The sequence below is a fragment of the Oncorhynchus kisutch genome, unplaced genomic scaffold, assembly GCF_002021735.2.
Source record: "Oncorhynchus kisutch isolate 150728-3 unplaced genomic scaffold, Okis_V2 Okis06b-Okis10b_hom, whole genome shotgun sequence".
Classification (NCBI taxonomy): domain Eukaryota; kingdom Metazoa; phylum Chordata; class Actinopteri; order Salmoniformes; family Salmonidae; genus Oncorhynchus; species Oncorhynchus kisutch.
This window is the reverse complement of record NW_022261983.1, coordinates 4,474,120-4,495,591: the sequence shown is the minus strand read 5'-3', so window position 1 is coordinate 4,495,591 and position 21,472 is coordinate 4,474,120. Positions and strand designations below refer to the sequence as shown.

At 43.6% G+C, this 21,472-nt stretch overlaps 1 pseudogene; it reads right to left on the bottom strand.

The window, feature by feature from the left end:
* Positions 1 to 4,807: 4,807 nt before the first annotated feature.
* LOC116359857 (interleukin-12 receptor subunit beta-2-like) overlaps positions 4,808 to 21,472 on the bottom strand; it is a 20,344-nt pseudogene continuing 3,679 nt past the window's right edge.

Below are 21,472 nucleotides of genomic sequence, written 5' to 3'. Positions count from 1 at the left end.
CATCAAAGCAGGGACCGAGAGACTGAAAAACAGCTTCTATCTCAAGGCCATCAGACTGTTAAACAGCCACCGCTAACATTGAGTGGCTGCTGCCAACACACTGACTCAACTCTGGCCACTTTAATAATGGGAATTGATGGAAAATGATGGAAAATATATCACTAGCCACTTTAAACAATGCTACTCAATATAATGTTTACATACCCTACATTATTTATCTCATATGTATATGTATATACTGTACTCTATATCATCTACTGCATCTTTATGTAATACATGTATCACTAGCCACTTTAAACTATGCCACTTTGTTTACATACCCGACATTACTCATCTCATATGTATATACTGTACTCGATACCATCTACTGCATCTTGCCTATGCCGCTCTGTACCATCACTCATTCATATCTTTATGTACATATTCTTTATCCCTTTACACTTGTGTGTATAAGGTAGTAGTTTTGGAATTGTTAGGTTAGATTACTCGTTGGTTATTACTGCATTGTCGGAACTAGAAGCACAAGCATTTCGCTACACTCGCATTAACATCTGCTAACCATGTGTATGTGACAAATACATTTGATTTGATTTGATTTGATACCTATGGTACAGTTAATAACCATAGCAATGAACGCTAAAAGGCCAACCTTACTGAAGCACTTTTCATTTGTATGCCTATCACTCTGTACTGGCAAAATTCTACTACTCACTGGGAGCCTCTTAGTATCTTTCACCCCTGACCCAGCTTCCTCTACTTTCTTCACTGCCTCAGCATACAACACTTTCTCCACAACTCTGACCATGGCAATCTCAACCCGCTTCTCTCGCACCGGACACTTCTGATCCCCAGCAACATGGTCCACCCTACAGTTTACACACACCACTTCTTTCACTGATATTACACAATCCTTTGACTCAAGCCCTCCTGTATGTACACTTCTCACACCTAGGAATCTTCCTCCTACACACTGCTGCAACATGACCATACACATGGCACCTGAAACACCGTAGTGGGTTCGGCCCTAAAGCTCACACAGGATAACTGATATATCCTACCAGTAATTTGTCGGGTAAAGACTCAACATCAGACAATCAAATCTAATTTTATTGGTCACATATATATATATATATATATATGTATATATATATATATATGGTTAGCAGATGTTATTGCGAGTGTAGTGAAATGCTTGTGCTTCTAGTTCCGACAGTGCAGCAATATCTAACAAGTAATCTAACAATTCCACAACAACCACCTAATACACACAAATCTAAGTAAAGGGATGGAATAAGAATATGTACATATAAATATATGGATGAGCTACCTAAGGAAAACCAGCTACATCGAACTACAAAAGGAAAACCAGCCACATTGCTGACACCGACATCCTGCTTCTGGACAAGCTAAACACCTTCTTCGCCCGCTTTGAGGAAAACACAGTGCCACTGACACGGCCTGTTACCAAGGACTGTGGAGCTTTCCTTCTTCGTGGCCGCCGTGAGTAAAACATTTAAACGTGTTAAACCTCGCAAGGCTGCCGGCCCAGACGGCACCCCTAGCCACATCCTCAGAACATGCGCAGACCAGCTGGCTGGTGTGTTTACGGGCATATTCAATCTCTCCCTATTCCAGTTTGCTGTCCCTACATGTTTCAAGATGGCCACCTTTGTTCCTGTACCCAAGAAAGCAAAGGTAACATCTCATATGTACTGTAAATGACTTTCGCCCAGTAGCACTCATCTTTGTCATCATGAAGTGCTTTGAGAGACTAGTCAAGGATCATATCACCTCTACCTTACCTGCCACCCTAGACCCATTTCAATGTGTTTACCGCCACAAAAGATCCACAGACGATGCAATCGCCATCACTCTGCACACTGCCCTATCCCATCGGGACAAAAGGAATACTTATGTAAGAATGCTGTTCATTGACTATAGCTCAGCATTCAACATTATAGAACCCTCAAAGCTCATCATTAAGCTCAGGAGGCTGAAGAAATTTGTCTTGGCACCTAAAACCCTCACAAACCTTTACAGATGCACAATTGAGAGTATCCTGTCGGGCTGTATCACCGACTGGTACGGCGAATGTACCTCCCGAAACCGTAAGGCTCTCCAGATGGTGGTGCTGTATGCCCAATGCATTACCGGAGGCAAACTACCCGCCCTCCAGGACACCAACAGCACCTGATGTCACAGGAAGGCCAAAAAGATCATCAAGGACATCAAGTACCCGAGCCACTGCCTGTTCACCCCGCTATTATACAGAAGGCAAGGTCAGTACAGGTGCATCAAATCTAGGACCAAGAGACTGAACAACAGCTTCTATCTCAAGGCCATTAGACTGTTAAGCAGCCATCACAAGCACATTAGAGGCTGCTGCCTATAGACATAGACTAAAAATCACTGGCCACTTTAAGAAATGGAACACTAGTCACTTTGATCATGTTTACATATCTTGCATTATGCATCTCATATGTACTGTTGAAGTCGGAAGTTTACAGACACTTAGGTTGGAGTCATTAAAACTCGTTTTTCAACCACAAATGTTTTGTTAACAAACTATAGTTTTGCAAGTCGGTTAGGACATCTACTTTGTGCATGACACAAGTCATTTTTCCAACAATTGTTTACAGACAGATTATTTCACTTATAATTCACGGTATCACAATTCCTGTGGGTCAGACGTTTACATACACTAAGTTGACTGTGCTTTTAAACAGCTTGGAAAATTCCAGAAAGCTCAGAAGCTTCTGATAGGCTAATTGACATCATTTGTGTCAATTGGAGGTGTACCTGTGGATGTATTTCAAGGCCTACCTTCAAACTCAGTGCCTCTTTGCTTGACCTCATAGGAAAATCAAAAGAAATCAGCCAAGACCTCCACAAGTCTGGTTCATCCTTGGGTGTAATTTCCAAACACCTGAAGATACCATGTTCATCTGTACAAACAATAGTACGCAAGTATAAACACCATGGGACCATCCAGCTGTCATACTGCTCAGGAAGGAGACGCGTTCTGTCTCCTAGAGATGAACGTACTTTGGTGCGAAAAGTGCAAATCAATCCCAGAACAACAGCAAAGGGTGTATTGGGTATATATTGTGAAATTGTTAGATTTTACTGCACTGTTGGAGCTAAAAGCAGAAGCATTTTGCTACACCCGCAATAACATCTGCTGAACACGTATGTGACCAATAAAATGTGATTTGATTTGACATCAAAACTCAAAAGAACAGACAGTGACTCTTGTTTCACGACGCCACCAGGTCTGTGTCGCTCCAGACGGCGGGTGTCAAACACCAGGAATTTTTCACTTCAGCTGACCCATCTTCACCCCACCAGCTACCCCAGTAATCACTCTTTTCAATGGTGCCCTGTTCTTGAAAACAAAGCAAGTAAGGAGGAAGATGTAATCTCTCTTGCCCCCCCCCCCATCTGCGTGGTCCGGTGCGAACACTCCCTTTTTTACATTTCTTTTTTGTAACCTTTTATTTAACTAGGCAAGTCAGTTAAGAACAAAACAATCATCACAAGACCACTTTGGGTTACCTTCATCGATTCAACAGCACCAAACTCCTGTCCCACCAGTGGTATAAAGTACTTAAGTAAAAATACTTTAAAGTACTACTTAAGTAGGTTGTGGGGTATCAGTACTTTACTATTAATTTTTTTTTAAATGTACTTTTATTTCAATACATTCCCAAAGAAAATAATGTTATTTTTACTCAATACATTTGCCCTGACCCCCAAAATTACATTTTGAATGATTAGCAGGACAGGAAAAGGGTGCAATTCACACACTTATCAAGAGAACATCCCTGGTCATCCCTACTGCCTCTGATCTGACAGACTCACTAAACACATATGCTTTGTTTGTAAATTATGTCTGAGTGTTGAGTGTGCCTCAGTCTATCCATAAATAAAACAATCCAGAAAATGGTGTCGTCTGGTTTGCTTAATATAAGGAATTTAAATTTACTTTGATATCTAAGTATATTTAAAACCAAATACTTTTATATTTTACTGGGTGACTTTCACATCTACTTGAGTCATTTTCTGTGAAAGTATCTTCACTTTTACTCAAGTATGACAACGGATACTTTTCCACCTGTTTCCCACCCATCCTGAAACCACATATGGGTCAGGTAAAAAACAGGTCCACTTTCTCCAAAAACGTCAGTCCGACTGGATCAAATTCATCCTTACCCTGAACATTGATGCAAGGCTCAGGCTTCAATATCTTCTCCATTCACTTTCCATAGACGTTTGTCAAAGTAAGGGAACTTCAAGTTGACCATGGTGAGAGGCCAGTTTCATTTTTTTTAAGGCGTCTCAAAAGGGACATAATTATTATTTAGCTAGATATTAAAAATAAAAATAAAAACAACAGCAATTAACTTTCAAAAACAGTTTTGTATAAAAAAGTTAAACTATGCTATTCTGAAATAGCATTTCATCTGACCTAATGAGCAGTTCAAACTGAACAATGCAGACATTGTGTTGTGTCTTTAGCATCATTAAATTGAAGACTGTTATTTTATCAAATCAATTCTCTGTAATTATTATTATGTGATTAACTAATCATGTAAATGTAATTAACTAGGAAGTCGGGGCACCAAGGAAAATCTTCAGATTACAAAGTTATAATTTTCCTAATATAACTTTTCAGATATTTTCAATATCTGATCAATTAGTCTTCTAATTAATGAATTATTATTTATCTCACGTTAGTCTCATTCCAAACATCGTAAATGGTTGGTTATCTGCACAAACCCAGCCTTCACTATGAATCATCCATACATCAATTGTCTTAATCATTTAGTTACTAACTAAATAATCACAGACATGCATAACAAACAAACAGTAGATACCGTTACAAGGAAACGATAAGGGATGTGCCCTAGTGGGCTAAACCGGTATCGCGGCTTGGTAGACAAAGGGACTGACAAGGGCACGAAAGACAAAAGACACTACACAGTTGATAATTATAATAATTGAAATGCTAATCCTTTGCACATGAATGCTCACTCATTTGGGAATAATTGCAATCAATATATATATTTATGTTCAGTGTGTCGTCATGATCTCTGTTGGAATCGTCCGTCTTTCTGTTGGAAAGTTTATCCGAACTTCTCTTTGCATCCCTGGAGTCATTTGTGGTTAGAATGGATACTTCAGAGTCCCATTCAGAAATGTTCTTATAGAATAAATGTTTTGGCAGTTGTCAGTCTTCGCATTCAGTCGACATAAATTCTAGCTGCAAACTAGTAATCAGTATCAAAGATTTGCTCTTATTCTGTCAGTATCAATAGTTTCAGAGTTGAACCATTTCCACCAGTGTAGCCAATGCTCCACTTAGTTTGGTTAGGAATTCAACAATCGAGGAATGCATGGTCTCTACTCAAACCTTAGCCCTCTCGGTAATCGAGGTACGCATGGTCTGCAGTGGGCTTCTCCAGGTGGGGGTTATATTCGGAACAGCAGAAAAGGGCTGTCCCATGAAGCCAGATCAATGTCTGTGCTCATGTGGCGGGCCAATGACTTAGTTAAATTTGAAAGGGAATTGGATTCTCTTTCATTAAACAGTATAAAATTACATTACATAATTTCACAAATAGTTGAATCTTTACTCATTCATTTTATACAATAATTAGATGCAAAACTCATAACAGAGACTCTTGTTTAAACAGAGTTATGGTAATGTGGCTGTATTGTCTCTCATGAGGTCACAAACATTGGGCAAAATGGACCGGTCGTAGCTGGATTCTCCACCGACCGTTTACACATTCTCCAAAACATGGATATTGTTCAGCTCTCAAGTTCTGTGAGGTAGAAGAAGTTCCTTTGTTCTACTGTGAACCCTCTCTCTATACTGCATGGCCGGGGGGGGGGGGGGGGGAGTCTGAGATAAACCTGAGATAAAAGAGCCTGGGTGTAGGGGGAAGAGAGAGGTGGTGAGAGAGAGTTGGTGCTTGCTATATCTAAAGAGGGCCACGTCATGACAGTGTACACCGTAGGCAACGTGGTTTTTCACACAGGTATACATTTGCTGTATAAAAAGGTTTACTGTTCCTAAACAACATTCCTTGTAGTTGGAGCATGGAAAACAAACGGTCGACGACATCCCTTTTCCTTTTCTTGAAAACAAGACGAGTGGCATATTTCAACACTCGTGTTGTTTTTAGGGCAACCCTTTCCCATGAATCAGTGATCTGCATCTAGATCAACAAGCACAATAGCCCACAATTGACCTGTTTGGCCCTTGGGGTTCCGACTGGACAATGGCTGTCTTGTCGTTGCAATGAGGAGAACATACACACACCAAAAGAGTTGTTCAGTAGCACCACACCAGACAGACAGTAGGGTCATACAACCACAGGCATGAAATGCTTCTCATAGTCCGAAACAAACTGATCGTCCTCCAACAAGCTCCCGGACTCTCCCCCATCCCTCTCCTCCTCGTCAGTATCAATAATTTTACTGTAACCCTCGTCAGCATCCTCCTCCTTTACCGCCTCTTCATCAGTCCTTATGTGGGTGCGCTCCTCTCCCACCACCCCCTCTGTCTGTCCATCAGGGCTGGACCTTTTCCTAGGACAGGCATTGGCATCCCAGAAAGGGTTTTCCACCACCTCCAGCTCAGAGATCTTTGGGTTAGACTCCAGAGGAGAGAAGATCGCCGTCAAGGAGCTGTTAAACTGGAGCAACAACAGGCAGGGAGTCAGAAACATTCATTTATTCCTCTATGGTTGTATGTTATGCCCCTGACTAGTGATAATATTACTCAAGGGAATGGTATATTACTAGCCCAATACGGCCCCTGCTACTGTATGTGGTATAATGAACATTTAGGTTCATGTAGTACACACATTCTTTATTTTACAACAGGTTCTTACTGGAACATTACAAATAAGATACCATCCATATCTATAGGTAGTGTGTTCCCTTGACCTAAATGGCTGAAGAAAAACCAGGCAGGAAGACATGATGAACTCTGGGCCTCTGCCTGGGGCTCTGTCTACCACTAACTAGAATACTATAAGACTAACTAATATCAGACTCACTGATACTAGATTAGTCAGTCACAGCCACATAGTGATGGTCTGCCCTGCACTCACCTGCAACTTCATCTGTTGGAGCAGTTTGCTGTTGCTGGGGTCAGGTACTTTCGCACAAGTCTTCATTTGTACACTACAGAAAATACACAACAGTATCATTCACATACTGCACACCAAAAGAGTTGTGTTCCTTCAATTGACATGTCCATTTGTATATCACCCTAAAAGTGGTAGAAATATTTGATCCATTGTTTTAGTTGAAAGGGGTATAACATATGGTTTGTTTTGTGTTTTTGATCAAGACCATTGTTATGGAGGGCATAATTGAAAGCCCAACTCAACTGGCCGATCTCATTTCCACTTCCTCAAGTGTTTCCCCTTTTGTAAACCTATTTCTGGCATGGGTGAACTTTCAGAGAGAGAGAGGAAGGAGACATGAGAGAGCACCACACCCTGTATGTGTTCAGTCGGCACGAAACGTTGCAAAGCCTTTTTAAAACATTTTGCATCAGTGTGTCCTAATGAACATGGCCATGGTTCAAGACAATGAGAAAATAATCAGAATCAGGCTATTTGGGTTGAAGTATGGGAATCCAGTTTCTCACATTATCATGATCAATAGCAACATCCCTGCTATTATTCCTGGCACCAAATATTTGAGGAAACCTGTGACAACAAAGGGAGAGAGATGGGGGAGGTCAGAAGGCAAAATGACCAATTAGACCGCAATCCATGTTCATAATCACATACTGTAGCACAAAGGTCTATTTCATACAAAGCATGCATTCAATATTACACTGTTATTATTTTCTAAGGAACTTCAGGACACTTTCTGTTTTAAAGGTGATGTTATATATAGTATTATACACAACCTATAATAATATTTCTAGTTTATTTCACAATAAATAATAATTAGTGTTATACATGACCTCAGTGTCACCAGTTAGGTACATAAACACTTAATACATCTCATCACAGTTGTTAGAGAACCTATAACAGCTATACGCTTCTTGTCATCATTATCAAATTACTACATGGCATAGTGGTAGAATACCATGGCTGTTCTCAGTAGAGAAGTTGATGGTTTCACTGGGTCCCAGTCCAGCCTTAGTCTCAGCCCTGATCCAAACCTGGTGGTGACCAGATGTAAGTCCTAACAGATGGAGGCTGTTCTGGTCCCTACTCACGTTGTACACTGCAGACGAAGGAAAGGTTTAATGATTGGGAGCAAGGCCAATGATGTGTGGGAACGAGAGTGTGCAGCACGGTAGCCTGTGGACAGTCTGGTCCCAGATCTGTTTGTGCTGTGTTTATTTAACTAGGCAAATCAGTTAAGAACAAATTCTTATTTACAATAACGGCCTACCCCGGCCAAACCCGGACGACGCTGGGCCAATTGTGCGCCGCCCTATTGGACTCCCAATCACAGACAGATGTGATACAGCCTGAAATCGAACCAAGGATGCCTCTTGCACTGAGATGCAGTGTCTTAGACCGCTGCGCCACTCTGGAGCCAATAATGACAATAGGAGTTGGCAAGACAGAACAAACAGATCTGGGAACAGGCAAAAATATCGAATACTATTTAAGCTACTACAATGTAATGCTATAGTTTATGCTAATGTACACAACGGGCAGTGGAGACTGAACTTTTATTCTAACAATATAGCATTGTAGCAACAAAAGATTTATCCCAGTTTATCCACTGTCTCTGTGTTGTTTACCTGTAACGTTGTTTAATACCAGCTGATAGCACAGTATGAGCCCCTTACTCTGGGTCAGGGAGATGTGTTGCCAGGACAAAGTCACTTGAGAGTCAGAGATGTGCTGAACCTTGAACTCAGTCACTTTGGGTGGGACTGAGGAGTGATTGAGAGAGGAGGAAATGGAAGTGAAATGGGTAGAGGAATAGTCAAAAGTAGCAGAAAAAATAAACAATAAATAAAACATTTTACAGTGAGTTAAAAGGCTGGACAAATTAACATTAGGTAAAGACGCGATATTTCAAGTTAGTTAACTCCACTGAAAATCGGTCATGTGCACTAATTGCTCTGATTACATACTGGCAAGTACATTATAAAGACTTGTATTTCCATGCTCTAATATACTTACGCCCATGAAGAGAATACGAGATTGCAGACGCAAGCAGGCAGCTACTGTTGATGAACACTGCAAACAATGACACATTGTAGGCAGTGTGGTTCTCAAAATCACCTGTAGGTGGAGACAGAGACAAAAGCGATGCTGTCATCTTGAAACCACTTTGAAACATTACAAAATATCAATAAATATGTTCAGAAAGAAATGGTATCATAGATCAGTTTAAGCCACACAAACCTCTTAAAATGACTGACGTATGATTTTGGTGCACTATAATCCAATCAAAGCCCTGTGTCGGAGGAAGTCCCACCTGCTTGTACTGCACCACATACTCATGCATGTTTTCAATGGCCTGGGGTGGCAGGGACCAGGATACATTGAGGCTCAATATATCCTGGTTCACAGTGAAGGATAGCTCTGGCACCTGTAGACCTAAGTGAAAGAGAAACATACAAACCTACACTATTATCACACTCACACACACCTTTCAAATAAAATAAAATTGTATTTCTCACATGCGCCGAATACAACAGGTGTAGACCTTACAGTGAAATGCTGACTTACAAGCCCTAACCAACAATGCAGTTTAAAAAAATAACAATAAGAAATAAAAGTAACAAATAATTAAAGAGCAGCAGTAAAATAACAATAGCGAGACCATATACAGGGAGTACTGGTACTAGTGCAGAGTCAATGTGGGGGGCACAAGTTAGTGGAGGTAATTGAGGTAATATGTACATATAGGTAGTTATTAAAGTGACTATGCATAGAGCAGCAGAAAAGAGAGAGGGGGGGGGGGATGTGAAAAGTCTGAAGCCATTTGATTAGATGTTCAGGAGTCTTATGGCTTGGGGTTAGAAGCTGTTTAGAAGCCTCTTGGACCAAGACTTGGTGCTCAGGTACCACTTGCCGTGTGGTAGCAGAGAAAACAGTCTATAACTAGGGTGCCTCCCTCTGACACCGCCTGGAATAGAGGTCCTGGATGGCAGGCAGCTGGGCCGTACGCACTACCCTCTGTAGTGCCTTGCTGTCGGAGGCCGAGCAGTTGCCATACCAGGCAGTGATGCAACCATGCTCTCGATGGGGCAGCTGTAGAACCTTTTGAGGATCTGAGGACCATTTCCAAATCTTTTCAGTCTACTGGGGAATAGGTTTTTGTCATTCCCTCTCCACGACTGTCTTGGGTGTGGTTGGACCATGTTAGTTTGTTGGTGATGTGGACACCAAGGAACTTGAAGCTCTCAACCTGCTCCACTGCAGCCCCGTCGATGAGAATGGGGGCGTGCTCGGTCCTCTTTTTCCTTTAGTCCACAATCATCTCATTTGTCTTGATCGCGTTGAGGGAGAGGTTGTTGCCCTGGCACCACACGGCCAGGTCTCTAACCTCCTCCTCATAGGCTATCTCGTTGTTGTCGGTGATCAGGCCACTGTTGTGTCATCCGGAAACTTAATGCTGGATTCCCTTACCTGATGTGGGTAGAGCTAGGGGAGCAGGTTTGCTGGCACCCTGGGAATTGTAGACGGACACATCCACCGATGATACACCCCACAGAGAGGGTGTGAAGCGGCATCTCTTCTCTTGACAGACACAAAGGCCACCAGGCTTTGACATGGACACGTTCACAACCGCCACTGTCCCGTTACTGTATGATAATGTTACCACGTACCCCAGCACCTTCCCCTGAGCCAACCAGGTGGGCATCTCCTGAGGATAGATAACAGACAGGGGTATTAGTTATAGCAGGCTATAGGGAAGGGGGTGTTTCGGGGAGGCAGGTAGCCTAGTGGTTGAGAGCATTGGGCAAGTAACCGAAATGTTGCTGGTTTGAATCCCTAAAACGACTAAGTGAACAATCTGTTGATGTGCCCTTGAGCAAGGCACTTAACCCTAATTGCTCCTGTAAGTCGCTCTGGATAAGTTCTTATGATTAGAAAATGCATAATCTTTTGAAACATGAATCACTTGTCTAACGGGATTATATGGTACAGTTTGAGAGATATATATATACATATACACACACACACACATATATACACACACTACCGTTCAAAAGTTTGGGGTCACTTAGAAATTACCTTGTTTTTTAAAGAAAATCTCATTTTTTTGTCGATTAAAATAACATCAAATTGATCAGAATGTTGTAAATGACTATTGTAGCTGGAAACGGCAGATTTTTAATGGAATATCTACATAGGCATACAAAGGCCCATTATCAGCAACCATCAGAGACAGTTTGCGCTGTTCTGTGAAAGGAGTAGTACACAACGTTGTACTTGATTTTCAGTTTCTTGGCAATTTCTCGCATGGAATAGCCTTCATTTCTCAGAACAAGAATAGACTGACGAGTTTCAGAAGAAAGTACTTTGTTTCTGGCCATTTTGAGCCAACAAATGCTGATGCTCCAGATACTCAACTAGGTTAAAGAAGGACAGTTTTATTGCTTCTTTAATCAGAAAACTTTTCAGCTGTGCTAACATAATTTCAAAAGGGTTTTCTAATGATAAATTAGCCTTTTAAAATGATAAACTTGGATTAGCTAACAACGTGCCATTGGAACACAGGAGTGATGGTTGCTGATACTGGGCCTCTGTTCGCCGATGTAGATATTCCATTTATTTTTTAAATCAGCCGTTTCCAGCTACAATAGTCTTGCACAACATTAACATTAACAATGTCTATACTGTATTTCTGATCAATTTGATGTTATTTTAAAATGGACAAAAAAGGTGCTTTTCTTTCAAAAACAATGTCACGACTTCCGCCGAAGTCGGTCCCTCTCCTTGTTCGGGCGGCGTTCGGCGGCCAAAGTCACCGGCCTTCTAGCCATCGCCGATCCACTTTTCATTTTCCATTTGTTTTGTCTTTGTTTTACACACCTGGTTCAAATTCCCAAATTACATGTTCATTATTTAACCCTCTGTTTTCCCCATGGTTTTTGTGCGTGATTGTTTCTTGTATATGGTTCGTTATTGTTGGCCAGCATTATTGCTTTGTATTTGTAATAATTTTTGAGTAAATTACGTTTTATTACTCATATCTGCTGTCCTGCGCCTGACTCCTCTACACCAGCTTCACACAGGATTGATTACAAATAAGGACATTTCTAAGTGACACCAAACTTTTGAATGGTAGTGTGTGAACATACACTGCTCAAAAAAATAAAGGGAACACTTAAACAACACAATGTAACTCCAAATCAATCACACTTCTGTGAAATCAAACTGTCCACTTAGGAAGCAACACTGATTGACAATACATTTCACATGCTGTTGTGCAAATGGAATAGACAACAGGTGGAAATTATCGGCAATAAAGGAGTGGTTCTGCAGGTGGTGATCACCACGTTCCTATGCTTCCTGGCTGATGTTTTGGTCACTTTTGAAAGCCCTGCAAAATGACCTCCAGCAGGCCACAAATGTGCATGTGTCTGCTCAAACGGTCAGAAACAGACTCCATGAGGGTGGTATGAGGGCCCGACGTCCACAGGTGGGGGTTGTGCTTACAGCCCAACACCGTGCAGGACATTTGGCATTTGCCAGAGAACACCATGATTGGCAAATTCGCCACTGGTGCCCTGTGCTCTTCACAGATGAAAGCAGGTTCACACTGAGCACATGTGACAGACGTGACAGAGTCTGGAGACGCTGTGGAAAACGTTCTGCTGCCTGCAACATCCTCCAGCATGACCAGTTTGGAAGTGGGTCAGTCATGGTGTGGGGTGGCATTTCTTTGTGGGGCTGCACAGCCCTCCATGTGCTTGCCAGAGGTAGCCTGACTGCCATTAGGTACCGAGATGAGATCCTCAGACCCCTTGTGAGACCATATGCTGGTGCGGTTGGCCCTGGGTTCCTCCTAATGCAAGACAATGCTAGACCTCATGTGGCTGGAGTGTGTCAGCAGTTCCTGCAAGAGGAAGGCATTGATGCTATGGACTGGCCCGCCCATTCCCCAGACCTGAATCCAATTGAGCACATCTGGGACATCATGTCCATATGATGGGATGTTGTGTTACCATACCTTCCACATAAGGGCACATTGAGAAAGCTCAGAGGTGACTCCACAATCACTCCACACATCCAATGCTTTCACAGGCGCTGAGAACGAGAGAGAAATAGTTTAATCATCTATCACCACAGAATAAGTGAACAAATATTTTCAAGCTGTGGAGACCACAGGATTACATTACCCATCAGCACCCACTGACAGACCTGACTCAGAACTCCATGCTTTGTAGACTGAGCTCCAGTCACTCATCAGGGCCTGAGGGCCCTCACAGGCACAGCGCACCTGGAACTCATAAACAGTGTAGGGCCGTGGAGTCAGGAGTAGGAAGCTGCGTAGGATGTCCTCTTCCTGAGCAGGACATGAAAGAATGACACACAAAAGAACAGGGATGGGCAAGAGGCGGCCGCAGGGATGGGGGGGGGATGAGGGATTATTTTGGATTAAAAAGCAACTCCAGGCTACATTGCACATTTAATAGCTTATAGAAAGTAAGATTATAATGGAGCTTATTATTTTGAAATAGCTGGCCTTTTTCTGCACGCAAATAGATTTTGACAAATAAATTGGTCACAAAAAAATCTGTGCATGTGGCCCTCGAGCCTCAAAAAGTTACCCATCCCTAACTCAGAAGGACAACATTCCCAGTACAAAATTCCCACAGATAATCGAGAGACAATGGTATTTCAATGTTTCATTCCCTACATCTAAGGGACTGAATGTTTGAAAAAATAAACAAGTGACCCTCCCCTATACCCCAAATAATAATTACAACAAAGTGGATAGCAGAGAACATGATTATCATTTACCCTCACTCCTAGGACAGACCAGAGCCTTAGATATGCAGTTTTAGAAACTGTTCTTAGTTTTGTAAGCATTACATGGCAAAGTAGCCAAAGTTGTCTATCAACTGCAAAAATGTTACGCAACAGAACCAGTTACAACCAGAATACCTGATCATCAATGAAGTACAGAAAAAGCCATTCCTTTTTTAACACAGCATTATTTTAACCACATATCATCAGGTAGGCCTATTTGTATTTATTATGGATCCCATTAGCTGCTGCCAAAGCGGAAGCATACTAACTTCCTGGGGTCCATCAAAATTAAGGCAGTTTATACAAGCTTAAAAACATTCCAATACATTCACAGATCTCAAACACACTGTGCCTTCAGGCCCCTACTCCACCACATCTACAGTACTAAATCCATGTGTATGTGTAGTGTATGTTATCGTGTGCATGTGTCTGTGCCAATGTTTGTGTTGCTTCACAGTCCCCGCTGTTCCTATATGCACGAGTAACTTTTCTTCATTTGGTAAACTATCATTTTCTAATAGATTCTATTTTATTCCATGATATTGTTGTTCCAAAATAGATGTGTGTTGACTGTGATTAGGGCATGGGAATAGAAGCCCACTGCTAGGCTAAATGAACAAACTAGCCATGGATAGCTCATCGCATGATCCTCAAACCAACAAGACTGGCCAAACTCATGCTTCTAAAAGTGAATTCAAAGGCAGTGTAGAATGACTGCATAGCCTAATAAGACATTTTTGGTTAATTTATTTTTTAATTCAAAGTATTTTTTTCACATTTTCATAACCTAATCTTCCCAAATAATCTGTGTAAATTACTTGAATATGGTTTATTGGGAGGTCAATAACTCTGATAAATACCTTCATTATGGGCAACGAAACATATTGTTTTTATTAGAATCAATTCTAGCAGTATAGCAGTCCTCCTGCCCTCTCCCTCTCAAACAGGACATCAGTAGGCCTAGTAATGCAGTGTAGGCTAGTTTTATATACACCATCCCAGCAGCAGATAAACTCAGGAAAAATAGTACATTTTCTTAGAAATATAACTTTGCCCTGTTCTTCTCCAAGCATGCTCTTCGTATAGCCTAGGCCTACAGCATAGGATCATAGGCTATGGATCATTTGATTGAGACCACACTAGTTGCACTTGATATTGCGGGCCAGGCAGAGAATCAGGGATGAGGGGCAGCATCAAGCACACATCGAGATATAATAAGCAACTCATTCTCAATATGACATTTAATTGATTACAAATGACATGACCCTCCCCTGGATTAAATCAAAAAATACTAAACCCTCCCCGACTGAAACTGAAAAAACATCATTTGGGTACATTTCGACTGCTCCCAAAATACCCTGTCTTCTGTCCTGAAGTGCACAGTAATCCCTGCATTGGATTGGTGTAGGTTTGGGCGGGAGGGAGTTTCCAAAATATTTTACTTTAAATCCATGAATGGAAGTGAAAAAGTGCACACTTGGGGAAATGAACAAAACCCCAGCCATGCTCAGCTCACTCACCTGAGTCCAGCCCTGCTGGTCCTGGGGGCGATACTGGACCTCACACAGTTGGTCAGAGCTGCCTTGATCCTCACACTGCACAATCCAGTAGATCTCCAGAGGCTGAGGGCAATGGTGAGTGATTTCAGGGTGGGTGGCTTTTCTGGTAGAGGAATGGATAGGGAAGAGAGGACAGAGTGGGAGAGTGAAAGAAAGAGAGCAAGAGAGAGAGCAGGAGATAGAGAGAGGGTGGGGGAGATAGAGAGGGTGGTGGAGATAGAGAGAGAGCAGGAGATAGAGAGAGGGTGGGGGAGATAGAGAGAGGGTGGTGGAGATAGAGAGAGGGTGTGGAGATAGAGAGAGGGTGGGGGAGATAGAGAGAGGGTGGTGGAGATAGAGAGAGAGCAGGAGATAGAGAGAGGGTGGTGGAGATAGAGAGAGAGCAGGAGATAGAGAGAGGGTGGTGGGAGATAGAGAGAGAGCAGGAGATAGAGAGAGGGTGGGGGGGAAAGAAGGAGAGTGGGGGAGATAGAGAGAGGGTGGGGGAGATAGAGAGAGGGTGGGGGAGATAGAGAGGGTGGGGGAGATAGAGAGAGGGTGGGGGAGATAGAGAGAGGGGTGAGGGAGATAGAGAGAGGGTGGTGGAGATAGAGAGAGAGCAGGAGATAGAGAGGGTGGGGGAGATAGAGAGGGTGGGGAGATAGAGAGGGTGGGGGAGATAGAGAGGGTGGGGGAGATAGAGAGAGGTGGGGGAGATAGAGAGCGAGCAGGAGATAGAGATGGTGGGGGAGATAGAGAGAGGGTGGTGGAGATAGAGAGAGGGTGGTGGAGATAGAGGAGAGGGTGGGGGGAGATAGAGGGTGGTGGAGGTGGTAGAGAGAGGGTGGTGGAGATAGAGAGAGAGCAGGAGATAGAGAGGGTGGTGGAGATAGAGAGAGGGTGGTGGAGATAGAGAGAGGGTGGGGAGATAGAGAGAGGGTGGGGGGAGATAGAGAGGGGTGGGGGAGATAGAGAGGGTGGGGGGAGATAGAGAGGGTGGGGGAGATAGAGAGAGGGTGGGGGAGATAGAGACAGGGTGGGGGAGGAGAGAGAAGAGGGTTGGTGGAGATTAGAGAGAGGGTGGGGGGAGAGAGAGAGAGGGTGGTGGAGATAGAGAGGAGGGTGGTGGAGATAGAGAGAGGGTGGTGGAGATAGAGAGAGGGTGGTGGAGATAGAGAGAGGGTGGTGGATATAGAGAGAGGGTGGTGGATATAGAGAGAGGGTGGGTGGATATAGAGAGAGGGTGGGGGAGATAGAGAGAGGGTGGGGGAGATAGAGGAGGAGGGTGGGGAGATAGAGAGAGGGTGGTGGAGATAGAGAGAGGGTGGTGGAGATAGAGAGAGGTGGGGGAGATAGAGAGAGTGTGGGGAGATAGAGAGAGGGGGGGGAGATAGAGAGAGGGTGGTGGAGATAGAGAGAGGGGGGGGAGATAGAGAGAGTGTGGGGAGATAGAGAGAGTGTGGGGAGATAGAGAGAGGGTGGGGGAGATAGAGAGAGGGCGGTGGAGATAGAGAGAGAGCAGGAGATTTGGAGAGGGTGGTGGAGATAGAGAGAGGGTGGGGGAGATAGAGAGAGGGTGGGGGGAGATAGAGAGAGGGTGGGGGAGATAGAGAGAGGGTGGGGGAGATAGAGATTGGGTGGTGGAGATAGAGAGAGGGTGGGGGAGATAGAGATTGGGTGGGTGGAGATAGAGAGAGGGTGGGGGAGATAGAGAGAGGGTGGTGGAGATAGAGAGAGGGTGGTGGAGATATAGAGAGGGTGGTGGAGATATAGAGAGGGTGGGGGAGAGAGAGATATAGAGAGGGTGGGGGAGATAGAGAGAGGGTGGGGGAGATAGAGAGAGGGTGGGAGAGATAGAGAGAGGGTGGAGAGATAGAGAGAGAGCGGGTGGGAGGGAGATAGAGGGTGGGAGAGATAGAGGGTGGGAGAGATAGAGAGGGTGGGGGTAGATAGAGGGTGGTGGAGATAGAGAGAGGGTGGGGGAGATAGAGAGACGGTGGGTGGGTGAGATAGAGAGAGGGTGGGTGGGTGAGATAGAGAGAGAGAGGGTGGGGGAGATAGAGAGAGGGTGGGGGAGATAGAGAGAGGGTGGGGGAGATAGAGAGAGGGTGGGAGAGATAGAGAGAGGGTGGGAGAGATAGAGAGAGGGTGGGGGAGATAGAGAGAGGGTGGGGGAGATAGAGAGAGGGTGGGGGAGATAGAGAGAGGGTGGTGGAGATAGAAAGAGGGTGGTGGAGATAGAGAGAGGGTAGGGGAGATAGAGAGAGGGTGGTGGAGATAGAGAGAGGGTAGGGGAGATAGAGAGAGGGTGGGGGGAGATAGAGAGAGGGGGGGGGGGAGAGAAAGAGCACAAAAGAGAGTCAGTAAGACAGCTGAAGAGAGACAGAAACTGAAAGTGTCATGTCTGTCCCTCTCAATAAATAGGGAATGTTACAGAGAAGAGTCATCCCTGACTGACTCACTGATATCTCCAGTGTTGAAGGCAGCCATTGTAGACGTGGCAGAGCCATGCTGGTTCGCAGCTTTGACCAACACAGTCAGGTCACTGTAACTGGTGTAAAGTTCACGAGGATCACACCACTCACATTGGTGCCCTCCACCACGCTGCTAATGCTGAAAAGGAAGTTGCAGGACACATAAATACACACCACATCTGACAGCACTGTGCAGACATACAGTCTTACAACACAGACCTAGCTCCAACACACCGAGCATGCCAGAGGGCTGCGGGTAGGGTTGTGACAGTCATGGAATTTTGGAGGACGGTTATTGGCCAGTTAAATGACTGAGGTCACCGTAACAACTGTTCACATAGCAAAATGACACAAAATACATTTTCTACTCTCCGCTGCTTCCTGGACTGCATGCGCTGCCATAGAAATAGAATGAATAAAACGGGCGTCCCCATCAAGTCAATGATGACATAATGGGTGGACTGGCGGACATTGTGAGTGTAAAGCTAGGGGTGTGTTCGTAAATTCACTCTGGAGAGCCAGAGAGCGCGCCCTGGGCGTTCGTAAATTCAAAGAGTTGTCAGATTGTCAGTTTGTAAATTCAGAGCGTTTCGCTCTCCGAGCATTCCGAGCACACACTGGACGCTCTGCGGAGGAGTTGGTGATCCGAGCCTTCTGGCCTCACAATGGCAGTCAAGCACCCAAGCTAACTGGATAAAGTTAGCTAGCTTGCGAGCGTACTTCCAGACAAAAATGAGAGAACACCTCACTGAACATTTTTTCCATGTTATCCAAAGCATTGGTGACTGTAACTGTGCTGCTGGCAACACTTTAATCACCGTTAATTACACCGGCAATATCCAATGCTGTAGGGCGTTCGTAAATTGGTCAGTTATTCTGCGCTCTAGCCACACTGAGATGAGAGCGCTCTGAAAACGGAGAAGATGGCCCAGAGCAAATTTACGAAATATTCAGCAAATTTAACATGTGTAAATATTTGTCTGAACATAACAAGATTCAACGACTGAGACTTAAACTGAACAAGTTCCACAGACATGTAACTAACATAAATGGAATATGTGTCCCTGAACAAAGAGGGTGTCAAAATCAAAAGTAAGTCAGGATCTGGTGTGGCCACCAGCTGCATAAGTACTGCAGTGTATCTCCTCCTCATGGACTGTCTTTCTGCGTGAGATGTTACCCCCACTCTTCCACAAGGAACCTGCAAGTTCCCATACATTTCTGGGGGGAATGGCCCCTAGCCCTCACCCTCCGATCCAACAGTCCCCTGGCGTGCTCAAGGGGATTGAGATCTAGGCTCTTCGCTGGCATGGCAGAACACTGACATTCCTGTCTTGCAGGAAATCACGCACAGAACGATCAGTATGGCTGGGTGGCATTGTCACTAGCTGGAGGGGTCATGTCAGGATGAGCCTGCAGGAAGGGTACCACATGAGGGAGGAGGATGTCTTCCCTGTAACGCACAGCGTTGAGATTGCCTGCAATAACAACAAGCTCAGTACGATTGATGCTGTGACACACCGCCCCAGGTTTTAGTGTCCAAAGCTGTATAGGGTTATCCAGATCGGTTTATGTCTCGTTATCACTTGACCTACCCCCTAAAATTGTAAAGGACTTAGATAAGATTCTTTATAATTTTTGGGGGGAGGAACAAGCCTACTATCTACGAAAATATATTCTCACTAATACCCAGAAAAAGGAGGTCTTGAGGTTTTAGATTTCAATACTCTAAATAATACTTTTTAAAATCAATTGGATCCTGAAGTATGTTTAGAACCAGACAGTATTTGGAATGTCTTCCCTAAGTATTTATTTGACTCTGTTGGTGGTTTAGAATTTTTTGCTTCTATGTAATTTTGATGTTGATAAAATCCCAGTAAAGTTGGCCAAATTCCATGAGCAGGCAATTTTAGCTTGGATGTAGTGCATAAACACAAACACATCCTTTATATGGAACAACAAGTTATACGATTTAAAAATACGTCTCTTTTTTCGTAACTGGTTTGAGAATAAAATGATTTTGGTTGGTCAGTTACTGAATTGAGGATGAATATCTACTCTCATATGGGGAATTTCTTGATAAGTTTAAAATTCCAATAACCCCAAAAGAATATGCAATTGTTTTTGATGTGATTCCAAGGAGGGTTGTATCTCTTTGAAATTCCTCTGGTTGATGTAACATAGATTTACATGAAAATATATTCATTGGCAATATTAACATCAAGATAAATGTAGTAATAAACAGATTAGGAATATTGTTTGTGATACTACAATTCCCTCAGCAAGATTCTTTTGGTCAAATATCTATGGTGATATACATCGGGGGAAAGCATGGAAATTGCTAACAAATATTGTATCAGTAACAAAGTAAAGAAAGTTTCATTTAAAATATAGAATTTATCCTGTGAAACATGTTTTGGAAAGATTCAAGCTAAATATTGACTTTAACTGTGATTTCTGTGGAATGGAGAAAGAGACCATTTTGCATTTGTTTTTTGCCTGTATTTATAGTAGAATTTTTTGGATTGACATACAGAATTTTGTTACAAAAAATAGGAAAGGTTGTACTATTTAATGGTTTGATACAATGATTTATTTCAGAATTCTGACATAGATAAAGATGTAGTATATTTAATTCAACTGCTAATAATAGTAGGTAAATTTCATATTCACAAATGCAAATGGTCTAATTCAAAACCAAACATTTTTCACTTTATAAATGAATTTAAACACTATGGCACTACTTTAACTAAAAGGAAAAACTAAAAGGCTAATACAACTTGTTGTATTATTAATGAATATGATTAGTGTCACGCCCTGACCTTAGTATTCTTTGTTTTCTTTATTGTTTGGTTAGGTCAGGGTGGGACATGGGTGATGTATGTGTTTTTGTTCTGTCTAGGGGTTTTGGGATTTTTTGGGGGGCACACGAGGAGATTGGCTGAGTCAGGTCGGAGACCTAAGCCAACTCCTCGTGCTTACCGTGGGGGAGCATGTTACTGGTCTGGCACCCTGTTATGCGGGGTGTCTCCAGTGCGCATTTCTAGCCCGGTGCGCTCTATTCCAGCTCCTCGCATTTACCAGGCTAGAATGGGCATCCAACCAGGAAGGAGGGTGCCGGCTCAGCGCTCCTGGTCTCCAGTATATACCTCCATGGACCAGGATATCCTGCGCCGGCTCTGGGTACTGTGAGTCTGCACAGCCCTGTGCGTCCTGTGCCAGCGCCCTGCATTTGCAGGGCAAGCATAAACATCCAGCCAGGACGGGTTGTGTCAGCTCTACACTCCAGACCTCCAGTACGCCTCCACAGTCAGTACTTCCTGTGCCTGCTCCCCGAACTTGCCCTGAGGTGCGTGTCTCAGCCCGGTACCACCAGTGCCAACACCACACACCAGGCTTCCTGTGCGTCTCCAGAGCCCTGTACGCCCTGTTCCTCCTCCCCGCACTTGCCCTGAGGTGCATGTCCCCAGCCCGG